At 41.9% G+C, this 16,897-nt stretch overlaps 2 long non-coding RNA genes across 2 annotated transcripts in view; both read right to left on the bottom strand.

The window, feature by feature from the left end:
• Positions 1-5,890, bottom strand: part of LOC145713569 (uncharacterized) — a 45,965-nt gene extending 40,075 nt beyond the window's left edge. The window contains exons 1-3 of the long non-coding RNA XR_014136635.1: positions 5,500-5,890; positions 4,664-4,762; positions 2,677-2,808 (exon numbers count right to left, since the gene is read on the bottom strand). This is a non-coding gene — a long non-coding RNA (uncharacterized LOC145713569). The remainder of the gene's footprint in view (positions 1-2,676; positions 2,809-4,663; positions 4,763-5,499) is intronic.
• Positions 5,891-14,701: 8,811 nt separating this feature from the next.
• LOC145714580 (uncharacterized) overlaps positions 14,702-16,897 on the bottom strand; it is a 202,599-nt gene continuing 200,403 nt past the window's right edge. Inside the window, exon 4 of the long non-coding RNA XR_014136906.1 lies at positions 14,702-16,664. This is a non-coding gene — a long non-coding RNA (uncharacterized LOC145714580). The remainder of the gene's footprint in view (positions 16,665-16,897) is intronic.

The raw sequence follows: 16,897 nt of genomic DNA, 5'->3' as shown, positions 1-16,897 counted from the left end.
AAGGTAAACAAATAAACATTTTTAAAAAAAGATCAGAGAGGTCAGGAGAATTATCTGAGCCCTAACGGGTAACCTAAACTACATACGCATCCATCTGGGGAACAGGGAGGTCATTCATCAGAAATAGAAACTGATTTCTGAAAACAGTATATACCCTCTACACCTCCGTATTCTAAATGTGTCTGTTGTGCTCTCTTTATAGAGTCGCTTTTCTCATTCTGGACATAGCCTCTTTGCTATCCTTGCTAGAGAATCCTTCCAGGTATTCTGACAGCCCGGGGAAAATCTTGCAAATGGCAAAGGAACAGGTACCCGGAGATGTGGGCACAAGAAATAGCGTTATCACCCATGCAAATTTTAGTCAAAGCAAAAAAGAATAATACACTTTTTTTCCATAACAAGAAAGGGTCTTCTCACTGGCTATTGTAGGAGAGGTTACCCCGTATATTGAAGTCAGCGTTTTGCTTTAAGGACCTTGCTTATCAGTATTTGATTAAGGGTTTTCTAATCAAGTTAGAACAGAACCGACAGGGTCGTGTCTGTGCAAACTCTGACCCAGCATATCCCCAGCACCTGCTGTTTCCTTGCTGTTGCTACATTCCCCATGAACCTGACACGCTCAGTGTCTGCTATTGTACCACCCGACTTAAATTTCCCGACTCTTTGGGGTTGTTTCTCCAAAGACACTGGGTCACTCTGTGAAAATGTTCGCCACTCACTAAACACGAGGGTGCGACTTAACTGTGAGAGTGTCACTGTAAATAAACACGCCACATTCTGAGATTGGGGGGAGCTTCTAAAAGGACACCGACCCCCTAAACGCCTAACTGGAAAAACGCATGTCCTTTGGAAAGCACCTGATTCCCTCCAGAGAGGATGTGACAGTCAGGGAGCCCTCACAGTGCGTGGGGACAGGGCTCTACAAAGCTAATTCCGTGGGTGTATCTGCTAATGGAACATCTTAAGGTAAATGGTATCAATGCTATTCTCTTTGCCATTATCAAATGTCAATAACAAAAACAGGAGACCAGAAATTCAGTATAAAAGCCATGGGCTAAGTTTTCAGTCTTCGTGAAGCTCAGTGAATACTTTCCATTGCAATGCAAAAGATGAGAACATTTATCACGTGTTTTTTTTTTTTTTTTTTTTTTTTTTTTTATCCTGCTCCATGACCTTTGGGACAGTTTATTATGAAAGGAAAGGGTATTCAAGTATTCTGACAAGTTGAAGGTGTACAGACGAAGCACTGAGAGCTTGTCTTATCCGCCCAGCCTTCACTGATGGCTTATTTGAATGTAGTTCTGAACCAGCCTGTGAATATTCTTAAATCTCCTCCACACTCAAAATAAATTTAAAAAATAGTAATAGTTCAGTAACTTGCTTATGGTCTCACGAGTTGATTTGTGGCCACGGAATTCTGATGTTATTAAAAAAATAATAAAAGGCAGGGACTCACTCTGTATAAAAAGAGTAAGATATATCTCAAATGGCACATGCATTAGAATATAATGTTTTAGCTGAATTCAGTATATCCATCCAATGGTTTTTTTTTTTATCTAATCTGTAGAGAAGCTGGTTATGCATTGCTTAGCCCAAGAGAATTGAATAAGAAATATTCATGATTTAGTTTTTTTTTTTTTTTTTAATGCCCGGAGCCACCGGGCTTGATGGCATATCAATTTTTGGCACAGTTTATGGCTTTTCTTTCTATTTTATTATACATTTGAGAATACACATTGAGTCTGTTAATCAAGATGGATCCTATATTAAAACTGGGTATGTATTAGAGCGAAAATATAAATTGCAGCAACATGGACCATTGGCCTATGAGCTTTCTCTTTGGATTGTGTGTTCATCTTGAGTGTGATGGGCATGTACCTCCTCTGGCTTGGGTCAGGGTTCCCAACCTCCTGCCCTCAAAAGTCTGGAAGTTTTTAAAGAGATGCAGGAAAAATGGTCACAAAACGCCATGTTCCACACTGTAAGTTATTATTGTAAACTTTGACAGAGAAGGAAAAAATGACCCCCGAGTGCCTTGAGGAGGACACGAAGAAGTGTTCCCCAAATATGAAAGCCAGAAGGGAGCGTTTCCAGCCACTCCTGAGAGACGAAGGTTGTCAGTAAAAAAAAAAGTGGATGATGGTCTTTACAGATCAGGAGGTTGAGCGTCTAACTCTTGATTTCACCTTAGGTCACGATCTCGCGGCTCGTGAGTTTGAGCCCCGTGTGGGACTCTGTGTTTGTAGCTAAGTCTGGAGCCTGCTTCGGATTGTGTGTGTGTGTCTCTCTCTCTGTTCCTCCCCAGCTTGTATTGTCTTTTTCTCTCTCTCTCTCTCAAAAACAAATAAACATTTAAAAAAATAAAAAAGAAATAAAAAGAAATAATTCTAAATTGGTTGGTCCTCCGGGAGTTTGGTAGAAACAGTATTTTTGTTGAGCAGCACATATTTCAAATGCAACCCTCCAAGAATTCCTACAGATACAGCTCCGGGAACACCAGCTCATTGTAGCATGCTCCCAATGACAACAAAAACCCAAAAACCCAAGGAAAAGACGCACGCCACCCGCCTATACTCTAGTCTGTACGGGATGTTTCCAGAAGGAGAATCAGACGTTCAAGGCTACCAGAGACTTTGCGGACATGGGAGCTATGCTTTTGTAGCAGGTGTCATTTACCTTGGCGGTAACGGAGGGAGCTCTCACAAAGTTGTGTTTCGGCAGAACTACAGGAAAACGTGAGCATGTTGTTAAGTTGCATGAGGATTTTTCCCATCTGTGTTGCACGGCGTGCATCATCGACATGGCACCCTGGATGACAATGGGGGGATAGTGATACGGTGTGGTCCTGTAGCAAATGCTCTCGGTAGGTGACAAGTGTTTATTTTATTTGTTTATTTTAATATTTAATTATTTTTGAGAGAGAGAGAGAGAGAGAGAGAGAGACAGAGCATGAACGAGAGAAGGGCAGAGAGAGAGGGAGACACAGGATCCAAAACGGGCTCCAGGCTCTGAGCTGTCAGCACATGGCCAGACACAGGGATGTCCTCAGAGAGGATGGATGTCAGAGTTCACACAGACACTTGGTAGTTTTTTTTTTAATGTTTATTTTTGAGAGAGAGAGAGAGAGAGAGAGAGAGAGAGAGAATCCCAAGCAGGCTCTGAGCTTTCAGCACAGAGTCCAACACGTCGTTCAAACTCACAAAGTGTGAGACCGTGACCTGAGCCAAAGTGGGACGCTTAACAGGCTGAGCCACCAGGCGTCCCCATTTGGTAGTATTTTTAAGGTGGGTGAACTTGTCTTGCTCTGTGTTGCTTATGATCATACTAAAGAATATTAAATGTCAGCAGATACAAAGTAAATTACAAGCAGCACCTACATATTCATATGTATTTATCATTTATATATACAGTAAAACCTTGGATTGTGAGTGACTTGTTCTGCGAGTGTTCCACAAGATGAGCAAACATTTCTAATACATTTTAACTTGATGAACGAGAGATGTCTCGCATTAACGAGTGGTACGTGATGCCCAATGTCACGTGATTACAACTGAGCCAATGTTCTTGAAATTCGCTTTGATACACAAGTGCTTTGGATTACAAGCATGTTTTTGGAGCGAATTATTCTCGCAAACCAAGGTTTTATGGCATGTATATATACTATATAAGTAATTTATATAATATATACAAATATATACATAATATATTTGTATTATGTAATATGTAATATGTGATGTTAATAATTTGTAATATATATACACATAAATATATATATTATATAGATATAATTCATCTTGAATTATAATATGATCAAAGCCTCCACAACTTGCAACTGTGACAATGGTTATAAAAATGTGATATTTAGGGGCACCTGGGTGGCTCAGTCAGTTGGGCGGCTGACTTCGGCTCAGGTTGTGATCTCACAGTCCGTGAGTTTGAGCCCCGCGTCAGGCTCTGTGCTGACAGCTCAGAGCCTGGAGCCTGTTTCAGATTCTGTGTCTCCCTCTCTCTGACCCTCCCCCGTTCATGCTCTGTCTCTCTCTGTCTCAAAAAAGAAAATAAATAAACGTTAAAAAAAATTAAATTAAAAATGTGATATTTAGGGGCCCCTGGCTGGCTCAACTGGTTAAGCGTCCAACTCTTGATCTCAGCTCAGGTCACGAACTCACGGTTCATGGGGTCAAGGCTGTGCTCGAGCTTGGCGTTGTCTCTCCCTCTCTCTGTCCCTGCCCTGTTTGTGCTTGCTCTCTCTCAAAATAAATAAACATTAAAAAGAAGTGATATTTAAACATATATGTAAGTATAATGCATACATACATAAATACATTTCTTTTTGTTACATGCAAAGGTATAATTGTGGGTGGGTTTCTCAGGTTTATAAGTCACAATAAATGTACTTATCCCAAGCAGGGACCACACTGTCAGTGCAGATCCCCACGTGGGGCTTGAAATCAAGAGTCAGATGCTTAACTGAGTGCCCATATGATGATGGATATTTTGAAGGACATTTTTTAAAGTTAAAAAATATATATTTTATAGAAATGTTTGACTTCTCCTGTTGTGTAAAGGCAGTGTTTTCATTATGTATCGCAACCATTTAGATAACGTGATACCAAAAAATAAATAAATCACATGAAACCTTCACTTCCTGTCGAATACATACTTTTTAAGCAGGCTGGTATTAAATCTTGGTTTCATTTCTAAATTGCTGTGAAACTTCTGGAGATCCACTTAATGCTCTGATTGATTTGCAAGTCTTCACCTGAGAAATAAAAATGCAAACCAGTATCATGCAGTGGCAGAGGAATTAAAAATATAATGCACTAAAAAAAATGCCCTAGAGATCAACAGCTTTGCCAGTGACACGTGTTATTGGGGCATCCTTGTATCTGTGAGGACCTAGCAGGAAATCAGTGTAAGGTCAACCGTTAACTGTTGGGGGTAACATATTCTCCATGAGTTACAGACTGACAGAGCCCTGACTGTGTGCTTGGATCCTAACTCAGTATTTCACATTTCCTCTCCCCAAAATACAGCCATCCAATGGCATTAATGATGAAGACTTTTGAAGACAAACACACTGTGTTTTAATGAAATTAAAACCAAAATTACCAGGCACCTGGGTGGCTTAGTCGGTCGAGTGGCCCACTCTTGATTTTGGCTCAGGTCATGATCTCATGGTTTATGAGTTTGAGCCCCGTGTTGGGCTCTGTGCTGACAGCTCAGAGCCGGCTTGGGATTCTCTCTCTCCCTCTCTGTGTCTGGCCCTCCTCACTCACATGCTGTCTTGCTCTCAAAATAAATAAACTTAAAAAAATACAAATGAATCATTTGAGGCAGTCAAAATGAAACAAAATCAGCCGTGCCCCTCTCTGCACAAATGTCATGTGGTGTAAAAACCATTAAGATCCTACAGGCTGTGGGTGTGGTGTCTTCAGCTATGAGCCCATAGCAATCAATGAGAGAAAACGAGTGATTTCAGTGGGAATAGTACTTTACCCAGTAAGAGTGACAGAGTGAGTTGACCTTGAAAAGCATCTTGGATTTGACGACATCGTATATGAAGGGGCCATTCCTGGTCAATAAAAGGCCATAAACACAGTTCTCGGAAACGCTTAGGTTCTCGACTCTGTGATACACAAGTGGAAATGATAGAATCAGGAAAGTGAATGTGAGTCGAAGTGCGAACCGAGTTCAGACTCAGTTACAAATAACCGAAATGAGAATTTTCCCCAGACACGTAGCAGCAGGTGAAAATGTTTTGGGTTTTACTCCACAGGCAACAGGCAAGGAGTAAAGGTTTCCATGCAGGTGGTAGACACAGTCAGGACATGTGTCACTTAGGGACTTTGAGCTCCCCAAGCAGAGAGGACACGGTAAAAAAAAATGTCCTCACTCCCTGCATCACAATATCAAAGGACCACATTTGTACAGAATAAACTAGGGACATCAATGGAGATACTCCAAACCAAAAAGCAGTGATTAAAATTTTCATTTGCAACCTGAAATAGAATTTTCAAACTCATTAGAGAAACTTAAATAACATGAGAAATGATTTTAAAAAAAGCTGGCTGTTGACTGGAATTGGAATCATGCAGCTACTGTTATTATCTTGAAGATAAAAACTAACCGTGAAAGTGGCAATCCACTCTCTTGTGAATTTTATTAAGCGAAGTAGAGATGTTAGGCTTACACAGTGAGAAATGATAAAATCCATTCTCTCTTTTATTATCCATTTAACAAATATTTAGTGAGAGTTTTCCATATGCTGCAGACTGTGAGAAACCGCAAAATTTATCAGCTTTGGCCCCTAGAGGATAAAAATGCAGTGGAAAAGACAACACATCCAATAGGTGGGAAGCCAAATGTGAAGCATCCGTCTTACAGACGCGTCTATATCTTTGCTGGAAAGAGAAAGTGCATTTGTTCTGGTGGGTGGAGGTGATGCAGAGAAGGGTTGACTTTTATTAATAAAGTTTGTCTTTATTGAATGAATGAATGGAAGCAAATGAGGTGGGCCAGCAGTTTCCAAAAACACTAGAGGAGAAAGTTGGTAAATCAGCACTGATGTGGACAACACGGAATGCCAAGAGATGACCGATGAGTTTGTCCTCGAAGAGATCGTTGGACAAATTGTCCAACAAGTGGCTCAGTCCAGTCATGGGGATAATAGTCGATAGGAATGCACTCAAGAGAACATAAAGGAGAGAAAAGGGAAGTTAGTGAATTTCAACAGTGATTGAGGAGTTTTTCTGCGAAGTTGAGCAGAGGAAGGTGGGGAACGTGACCTCCTGTAACATTTAAAACTCACTTTGAAATTCGAGATCGTGTATCTGAGGGGCACCTGGGTGGCTCAGTCCATTAAGTGTCTGATTCTTGGTTTCGGCTCAGGTCATGGTCTTATGGTTCATGGGATTGAGCCCTGGGTTGGGCTCTGTGCTGACAGTGCAGACCCTGCTTGGAATTCTCTCTCTCCTTCTCTCTCTCTCTGCCCTTTCAGTGGTCGTACTCTGTCTTTCTCAAGATAAATAAAGTTAACAAAATACAAAAAAAAATAATAATGAAATGCAAAATGGTACCATTTGTGTGATTGCTGGTGGAACAACAAAGCATGGAGACCCATGATCAGGGCGCCCAACTCAGCAATGGATACTGGTTGAGCTGCGGGGCAACCGGCTGAGGGTCAGTGAGGGGTCCTACCCCACATTCCACAGACGTCTTGTTTACCGAGCGACAAGGGCAACATCCATCTTGCAGGGCCTTTGAGGAGATGAGGGAAACAGAGGAAGCACCCAACACAGATACATCTTGGAGAGAACAGCAGAGATGGTGGCAGAGGGGGTACAAAAAAAGGAAAGGTGGGGGGAAGAAGGAAGAGAAGGATACAGTCCAGGGGAGCAGAGGAAGGAGAGTGGAAGGGAGAGGGAGAGCTGGTGTCAGAGGAGAGGGAGGACCAGAAGGCCACAGAGAAGGATGGGGAAGTAAGGAACCAACAAGCGATGAGGACAAGCAGGGAGAAGAAACCCCCAAGAATGGCATTTGATGGGTGATGTGGAAATTTTCATTTACCGTAAGCTGAGGAGGGAAAGGTGAAGACATCAGCAGGGATGGGAATACAGGATTCTTATGAGGGGCCCTGTGTGAGGAAACAAAGAAGGGGTTCCACTTGTGTTTTGAGGATGCTATTGAGGACACAGTCAATGCCAGGCAAAGGTCAAAATGTGGGGGAGTGCTTGGACACTGCACGTCCGCCAGCAAAACGCCACTGGCTGGCAAATAGTAGGATGACCACAGCACGGATGACAGATCAGCCCAAAGGATTCCACCGTGACTATAAAAATGATGAAGCCATTAAGACAAGAGGGAGCCCAGTGAGAAGGGTTGAAATTGGGGATGGGATGATTAATTAGGTTCGAGATTTGTTGAAATTTAGGTGCCGGCAGGGCGGCTGGCCGGAAATATCTGAGAGACTTTTGTAAATATGAATCTGGGGCAAAGAGGAGAGGCCATGATACAGATATCTGATTAGGGAACCACGTGCATGGAGGTGATGATTAAGGGTGCTGAGGTTGTGTTGTTTCACAGCAACCGAAACAGAACAGAAGCAGACTTCCACAAAAGAGGCCAGTTGTCACCTGGGCCAGCCAGCCAAGGATGGGACTCAGGGACTGAACCTGGCGTGTATTTTCTATTCTCTGTTCTCACATCTTTGCTTTTCTCCTTTATTTTATCTTCTATCTCCTTGTCCTCCTCCTCCAGGTCTGGAGAGAAAAATCAAAGCTTTGTCTCTGGGTTGGTAAGTTGGAGATCTCGTGGGATGACACACTGGGGAAACCATGAAGTCAAGTGCTTATATAAGATGAGAGTTTAGAGAAGGGGCCCTTGGGCATAGTAATTTGGAAATCAACCCATACAGAGATGGGATGTAAAGTGTGAGGACGAATATAGTTACCTACAGACAGAGTAGATGGAGGGAAGGGCCCAGAAGTCCCAAACCAAGCTAGTCGAGCTCCCCAGTGTTAAAAACTGGGAAGAAAGCCATGGAAAGAGATCATAAAGATGAACCATTCAATGAGGTAGGAAAATGAGCTCCCAGTCATGGAAGGAAGGATGGACTCAAGGGGCGGATGGACAGCTGAGTGGAATGCTCCTAAGAGACAGGTCCCATGGGCTTGGTCCACAGTTATCTTTGGAGATGAAAAGGCAACTTCAGTAACTCAGATACTGGCAGGAATCAGGCTGAAGCAGGCTGCTCTTGAATAGTGCACGAACACATAAAAGTCAAACTGCTGGTGACTTTGTGAAGATATGTAGACATGGTTGAGAGAATTGGGGGTACGTGGTTGGAACACAAAAGGGAGATCATCTCATTTCAACTGTTTTTTTTTTTAATTTTTGTTTGAGAGAGACAGAGAGAACAAGCAGGGGAAGGGCAGAGAGAGAGGGAGACACAGAATCCGAAGCAGGCTCCAGACTCTGAGCTGTCGGCACAGAGCCAGACACACGGCCCAAACTCATGAACCATGAGATCATGACCTGTGCCGAAATCAAGAGTCGGATGCTTAGCCAGCTGAGCCACCCAAGCGCCCTATTATCTCCTATTTCGTAAGGGGTGAGTCATGAGATTAGGTGTACATCTTGAAACATCGTAACTATATCCATAAATGAAGAAAGAAAGAAACAGGAAAGAAAGAAAGAAAGAAAGAAAGAAAGAAAGAAAGAAAGAGAGAAAGAAAGAAAGAAAGAAAGAGGAAGAAAGAAAGGGAGAGAGAGAGGGGGAAGGAGGGAAGAAAGAAAGAAAGAAAGAAAGAAAGAAAGAAAGAAAGAGAGAAAGAGGAAGAAGAAAGGGAGAGAGGGGGGGAAGGAGGAAAAAGAAAGAAGAAAGAAAGAAAGAAAGAAAGAAAGAAAGAAAGAAAGAAAGAAAGAAAGAAAGAAAGAGGTAAGATTTCTCTGGGCTTCCTCTTCATATCCCTACTCCTTTGGACAGGATTCCAAAGATTGAGCATGAATGGTAAAGTGTGCCAGACTTCTTGAAAACCAACTCAACCATTTTTACCCCAGTCAAAATATTTTGCTTCTCTGAGCTATAGCTGACTCATGCATGATGTGGCACCTTTAACACCTCCCGGGTAGAGAACAGAGAAACACCTGAGGTTTTTAAAGAGGTGTGGTACGTGTTAAACCATGGTGGCCATGAAGGCAACACATACATGCAAAACATTTTGTTAGGAGAACTCTGTCTTGTCCTTAAGCCTATGGATTTGAAAGCCAAATTCCTCCTTAGTTTGTCTTTTATAGAAGTTCCCAGCTTAAGAGAACACCTTTAGCTAAGTTGCTAGAGGCGATGCCCCTAATTCTTCTTAGGGCACAAGGTGACATCTGTGTTCACCCAAGATTGCTCACTTCTGTGCTGGAGCCATAGTCAAACTTGTCCATATAATAAAACTTCCCTGCCTCAAAGTCTTACATTGTCTTAAGGCACTTGGTTCCCTTGACATGTCTTTTTAACGGATGATTATGATCAGAGCCCATGTAATTCTGTCACTGTTTTCAAAGAAGAAAGTTTAATCCAATAACTTCTTATTAAATTTTTAGTCCTCAGAGTGGCACGTGTGAAGGATATTCAAGGTAAACCACCTCATATCCTAATTCCACTGCTGGATACCCTCATCCTTCCTAATGAAAATTTATTTCGGGCTAATAACAAATTCTGGTCTTTGTTATATTGTTGAGGATTTCTGCACATGAGCTTTTTTGATATGCTAAGTTTATAACCAATACTTTATGCTTGCCTAACTTATTTTCCACTTAGAAATGAATGATAAATAGATAAAGCCCTAAAGAAGAAAAATTGGATTTTAAATCACTCAGTTGTCTTATTAAAAAAAAAATAACCAGGCAATGATTACAGTTGGAGCTAGACCAGACATGTATTCACTCTATTAAAGATGGAAATCGTAATGCTGTTTAAGTGGACATTTCTTTGCTGTCTTGCCGTCTCTCCTAGGTAAATTTAGATTTACAAAATTATTGAGTGTGAGAGCACTCAATCCTCTGCACTGTTTGGAAATTCAAATTCCTTTAAGGCCAGGGGTAATAATAAGGGAAATGGTGGAGTATGTAGGGCACTGATGAATGTGTCTGGGGCTTGAAGTACTTATAGGTTAAACGTTTTAAAAAACCATTTTGCGGGCCAAGTGAAATACACTTGTGAATTCAGATAGCCCATGTGTCTCCTTCTCTGGCTCGAGGTCAAAGCTCTACCTAAACTACGTCCTCTGTGTTTCAACTGCATGTTCCTAGGATGCCAAGGGTGGGGCACTGGCCCTTCCTTTCAGTGAAGAGTTGCCTCGTGTTTTTACGAACTGTGTCAAAGGTCCAAGATGGCGGCCATGTGGTGCCACCAAGGTAGTCGGGGTGAAATAGCATATGAATGCCATTTCTCATCCGCTGCCTCCAGTCCATTCTCCTTGCCACCCTGCACTCTCCCTTTGAGATATCCTAGAGCAATGTTTGGGAATTCTGTCCCTTACGTATGTGGGGTTCTCTCTGTTCCTCTGTTGAATGGCTAGGTGGGCTCCCCACGCAATGGTAATGCTCTCTGGCTCACTGCATCATATCTTGCCAACGCTCCCAATTTCTGTGACACAAAAAACCAAACCAAGAATAACAAAAAATCTCCACTTACCAGAGACAGGACCTGTAAATACAACATCTCAAATTTACTTCTTGAAATGGACATATGGGGAGATTCCTTTTTTCATGGACTGTGGTCTCCCAACATGAGAAGGAATACTACCCAGCCCCTGTGCGACGTGGCATGGGATACATGCAGAGACCTTGTGCGGTGTAAATTAAAAGCTGATTTCCACCACGAGGGCAGGTACAACTGGATGCTGCCACTTTTGACAATATATGCATGAGGGATACATACTCAAGCCGGCAACTCTGGGCGGTGACCCTAAGTCAATTGATATAACTTCTGAAGACAAGTCATAATGCCAAATGATTACACCATGGTTTATTCAGACATGGCTCCTTTGCTACAACAAGCATATACGGGTCTGTTTTCATTCCTTGTTTGTGTTACAGGTGTGTTTCTGCTAAGGTTTTATTTTTTCCTGCCACTGTCATGAACCGTGACCTGATTGGTACTTTTCCCATCCATTCCTGTCTGTGCCATACTGGGGAGACATTCTTAATATCTCATGGTTTGGGATGGTATTTTTTTTCCCTAAATGCTGAAAAATATGGCTGCCTACCTTCACATTTATGTGACTATATGTGAAGGCAATGAGATTAAATGAAGACTAAATGATTTCAAAGTAAGTGAACACCCACTGCAAAAGAAAAAGTTCCCCATAAATGTGCAAGATTGTTAGTTTTGGAAAATGGTTATGCGGGTTGCAAATGATTGATCCTTTGAATGAAACGGCACTGTAGCAACATGCCATTATTGGACTTATTGATTGATTGAAGACACTTTCCTATGGTTTAGGTAGCAGTTACTATTATTTCTAAACAATATTTCCCTGTGATGCAATAAACCATGGTATCTGACACGTTCTTCAAAGGGAATCTTGAATCTGTGGGCACTGACAGATGCAGTTCTGTCTTTGTGATCACTTACTTTGGTTCAACGTGATTTATTTCCTTGTGGAGATGTTAGGAGGCCATGCTGAGATAGGATACCAAGGGAAGGGGGAGAGGAAGTCTGTCTCTAAGAAGTTACTATATAATTCACAGATGCCTACAATTATAGAGCTAGTACTGACTTTAAGGTCAGTGTGCTCCATTCCATCATTTGAAAAATCAGAAAAAAATAGACTCAAGGGAATTGTTAGTGGTTGTTAATATTTCTGGGATCACAGAGCCTTGGAGCATCAGATTCACATTATGAGTGTCTCTCTAGAATAATGCATGCATGCTTCAAACGTTGAACATTCTCATTTGGTTTTAAGGGTCTTGCTACAGACTTTCATCACTGGCCTTTAGGAACCCTGAGGTTCAATGATTTCTCTAAGGACACCCAGACGGGTGTCATGAGATATGCCTGAAAAAGATTCTTTGGTTGGAATTGAAACCACATATTTCAAGAATAGAGAACCAAAACTTCTGCCCTCATGTGAATGTTCTAACACAGAACCTCCTAGGGGCACCTGGGTGGCTCAGTTGCTTAAGCTTGTGACTCCTGACTTTGGCTCAGGTCACGATCTCATGGTTTGTGGGCTCAAGTCTTGCAGTGGGCTCTGTGCTGATATGAGGGACCCTGCTTGGGGTTCTCTCTCTCCCTCTCTCTCCCCCTCCCCTGTTCTTGTTCACTCTCTCTCTCCCTCAAAATAAATGTAAAATAAATAAAATAAAACAAAATGGAACCTTCTATCTCTGCCTCAAGATATTGACATGCCCATTCTCAAATGGCAATTCAAAATTTATAATTGGTGTCACATTGGGATTTTTGATTAAGTCCTACTGCTTTCCTTAGGTGTTTTTCCTTCTTTATTTTTCTTTATGCTATTATGTTCCTACTGTGGTAAGATATTCTTCATTAGTATGGAAACATAAATAAGGCCCTATTTTACCCATAAGTGGGTCACCACCTACTGTGGACAGCAGTATGCATTATCTGTCGACGGTGTTTCAAGAGATGCTAAGTTACGTGCCACTGCTGAGATCTGAATGTCTCGACCCACCTTCATACACTTACTGGTGTCTTTGCAGTCTTCACACAGGGGAAAATAAACATTTTGTGAATGGATGCCAACTACGTCATGCCAATACCTGCATGCATCTTTCTTAGGATGATACGATTTCACATTATTCCAACCAAAGGAAACCCAAAATTATCACAATTCACAAATTATGCCAGCCCAAGAATCCTGTCAAATCCTCATGGTCGAATATTTTTTTTTTGCACCATTTCTGCCCAAGAACTTATGCTCCATTCTTTTGAAACAAATACCCAATTTTAGGCAAAACGTGCTGTCTGCCCTGGCCCATACCTTCTATATCTTTGACAGGTCTTTAAGTCTCTTGTCCTTAGACGTGATCACTGTTTGTAGTTTTAAAAAATCAAACTTAAGTCTAGATCAGCAAAATGAGTTACCCCCAGTTTTGGCAAGAATCTAAAACAGCTTTCATATAATAAATGCCATATAATATGTGAAAAACTCTAATGTACTCAACATCATTCTAATACCAAGGAAACTAGGCTGTGCTCACAAAGGTCTTGCACATGAGAAGGCATCAGTTGGTCTGTTACCAGCATCAATAAAGAGGATATGGTGGTAAAATGGAAAAGCATGGCTCAACAGATTCAGTTCCATAATTTTTGGGGGAAGGAAATCATAAGACAAAAAGTATGTTCCGGTGTCTCAAACCCCAGCCCAATTATCACCTCTAAAGAGAACAACCCAAGACCAAAACCTGGCTTCATTGAACAGAGTCATTTTCAGATATGTTGAGTTGGAAACCACAAGTGGAAATGCTAAGTATTTGGTAAATACTGAGGAAACATCTATGAAATCCCCCTCCGGTAGCTTGTGTGAGAAAACGCAACGGGAGAATTGGAGTCTCAGAAATTTACATTTCCAATATGCAAGAAATAAATGGAAACAAAGCAAACAGAGTCTTTTTAAGTACAACTTCTACATCTTTAGGGTAATGAGGTCGCTACTCATTCAATGGAGATGCCCTGAAGTCACTCTGACACGTCAGAAAATAGCTTGCATGTCTGGGCAACTAGTCTGGTCACCATCAAAAGCAAGGAAGTATCTTTTTAATTTTTTTTTTAACCTTTATTTATTTTTGAGACAGAGAGAGACAGAGCATGAACGGGGGAGGGTCAGAGAGAGAGGGAGACACAGAATCCGAAACAGGCTCCAGGCTCTGAGCCATCAGCACAGAGCCCGACGCGGGGCTTGAACTCACGAACCGCGAGATCATGACCTGAGCCGAAGTCGGACGCTTAACCGACTGAGCCACCCAGGTGCCCCAGGAAGTATCTTTTTAGAAATATTTAACTCCGATACGCAGCTGGGCCAGCCAGCAAACACTGACCTTATGATTAAGGTATGCGTTTTGAAATTCTGGAAACATTTAAGTCCCGTATACAAATGAGCCAACCAGCAAAGACTGACCCCGCAATTAAGCTTTGCATTTTGAAAATTGACCTCGGATTCTCAAATGTTATGCAGGGATTTTGCACTGGGCGCTCGCTCGGTTAGTATGTACCTTTGAATGGACTCCGCCCTCCAGTTTGCTTTGACCGGATTCTCAACGGCCCAGCCCAGTGTTGGCCTAAGAATTCTGTCGCCAAGGTTTAGGTCTGCATCATTTTTGTTAGGGTGACGAGGATCACTCCCCAAGCCCTGTTCTGTTCCTTTCTGGGTTTTTTCCTAGCGACAGTCCCTGCCTCTCAAGGAATGTTTGCCCACACGTCCTCTTCTGGTCCAACCTCCGTCCTTGCAGCCAGTGCTAAGAAATCAAACGTACCAACTCCTTCAAAGGTTCCAGAACGAGTCTGCAGAATTCCCATAATGTGCTACACCTGACACTTCATCGTCCTCGAAAGGAAACTCCTTCATTTTCTGTTTCAACATTTAAGAGCTTTCTGAAACTGTGATTTTAAAACATTCGAGTCTATATTCATTTATTTATGACTACCATGGTGTTATGTCCTATGGTTGTGCACCGAAAGTCTTGAGTATCTTGTGTTTTTTGTGGCAGGCGAGAGAAGATTTTTTTGAGGGTTGTTTGGGAACCTTGCCATTATTAATAACACGGCTTTGCAGAAACAAATACTTTATTTTCTTCCAAATAAATGACTCAGAGTTGAACCTTGCAGGCGTTGCCTGTAAACATTCATAAGCTTTGAACCCTACGAGGCTCGTGACTGATGCACCAGCCAAGGACGGGGAGCTGTTTTAGTGCTGACATGACACTCCCAGCTGCACACGTGTCTCAGAATCCCCCTGCCTCACATAAGATTTCTCCCCAAACCTGTGCATTATTTGAAACTCCAAACTATTAACGAAAATGTTTTAACGTGTATTTCATAACCACCAACACTAATTTTCTACTCAGTATTGATTAATGCCCTACCGTAGGATGCTTTTAGCAGCCTTAAAATATTATGTTATGACAGATTTTGATGACAACCTGAGGCGCCACGTGTTTAAAAGGTTTTGCCATGTTTCACAGTTTAGTCCTCTGGTTGTTAAGAAGTCAAATGAATCCATTTGGGTATACTCAAAATTAGCGAATTATGGCTCTCCCACAAATAATTAGATGCTAAAATACAGTGACTAAATTAAAGATTGTTATTCATACATAAATTAATGAATTTTTAAATGAAATATCCCACCGTTTTAAAAAGCTGTGATTATCTAATTCTAATTAATTTTCCACATGATTACAAATAACTCAAGCTTCTCCCTTCCACAATTATTTGGATGTCTTTCCCTGTACATTTCTATACTATCAGACCGTCTTAAAAATTAATTGAAACACATGAATGTTGCAGGCAAAGGTCGAAGATAGCCATTATTCCTGGCCGTATATTTTTACAGAGTGTGTACCCTGGGAGCTTATTTATTTTCATATTCACAGTGTTAAATTAAAGAGGCTGTTCCCTGCTTGCCACGGCTTGGGACTGGAGAAAGGGTAAGGAACTCCACGCATAGGTGACTGCTGGTAGCAGATGGGGACGGCTGTCTGGTGAACAGACCTTCCTTTCTTCTCAGTTTTTAGGAGGCTGATATTGTTTAAACGACACGCCCTGGAAAGCTCAGCCTCTCCCCAGCCCAGAGTATAAGGATCATTCGATGTGGGCCAGACAAGAGACTCACTTTCTCTTTGGTTGCGAATAATTTAGGAACAGCCACGAGACCGGTTTCTGATCAGAGACAAACATTTCCTTCTTCGTATTCCTGAGAACTACGTTCCTTCCCTTTGAAGACCCGGACCCTTAGCCCATTTCCCCTAATTCAGAATGACATATGTACCTCATTTTGCCTGTCGTTGGAATTTCCGTGTCTGTGTGGGTTCCCCGTATGTAGTAAAGTAAACGTGATTTTCTCATGCTCATCTGCCTCGTGTCAACTTGATTCTTAGTCCAACCAGGAGGACCTTGAATGGCAGAGGAAATTCTTCCTCCTCAACATCTGAAAATGGGTAGAAAGAACAAGGAAAGAAGAGAGATTTGTTTTTTAATTTTTAAAAATGCTTTATTATATTTGAGAGAGAGAGACAAAATGGAAGCAGGGGAGGGGCAGAGAGAGAGGGAGACACAGAATTGGAAGCAGGGTCCAAGCTCCGAGCTGTCAGCACAGAGCCCGATGCGGGCTCGAACCCACAAGCTGTGAGATCATGACCTGAGCTGAAGGCAGACGCTCAA

The sequence above is a fragment of the Panthera onca genome, chromosome X (assembly GCF_046562875.1).
Source record: "Panthera onca isolate mPanOnc1 chromosome X, mPanOnc1 haplotype 2, whole genome shotgun sequence".
Lineage (NCBI taxonomy): Eukaryota > Metazoa > Chordata > Mammalia > Carnivora > Felidae > Panthera > Panthera onca.
This window is presented reverse-complemented; position numbering and strand designations above follow the sequence as displayed.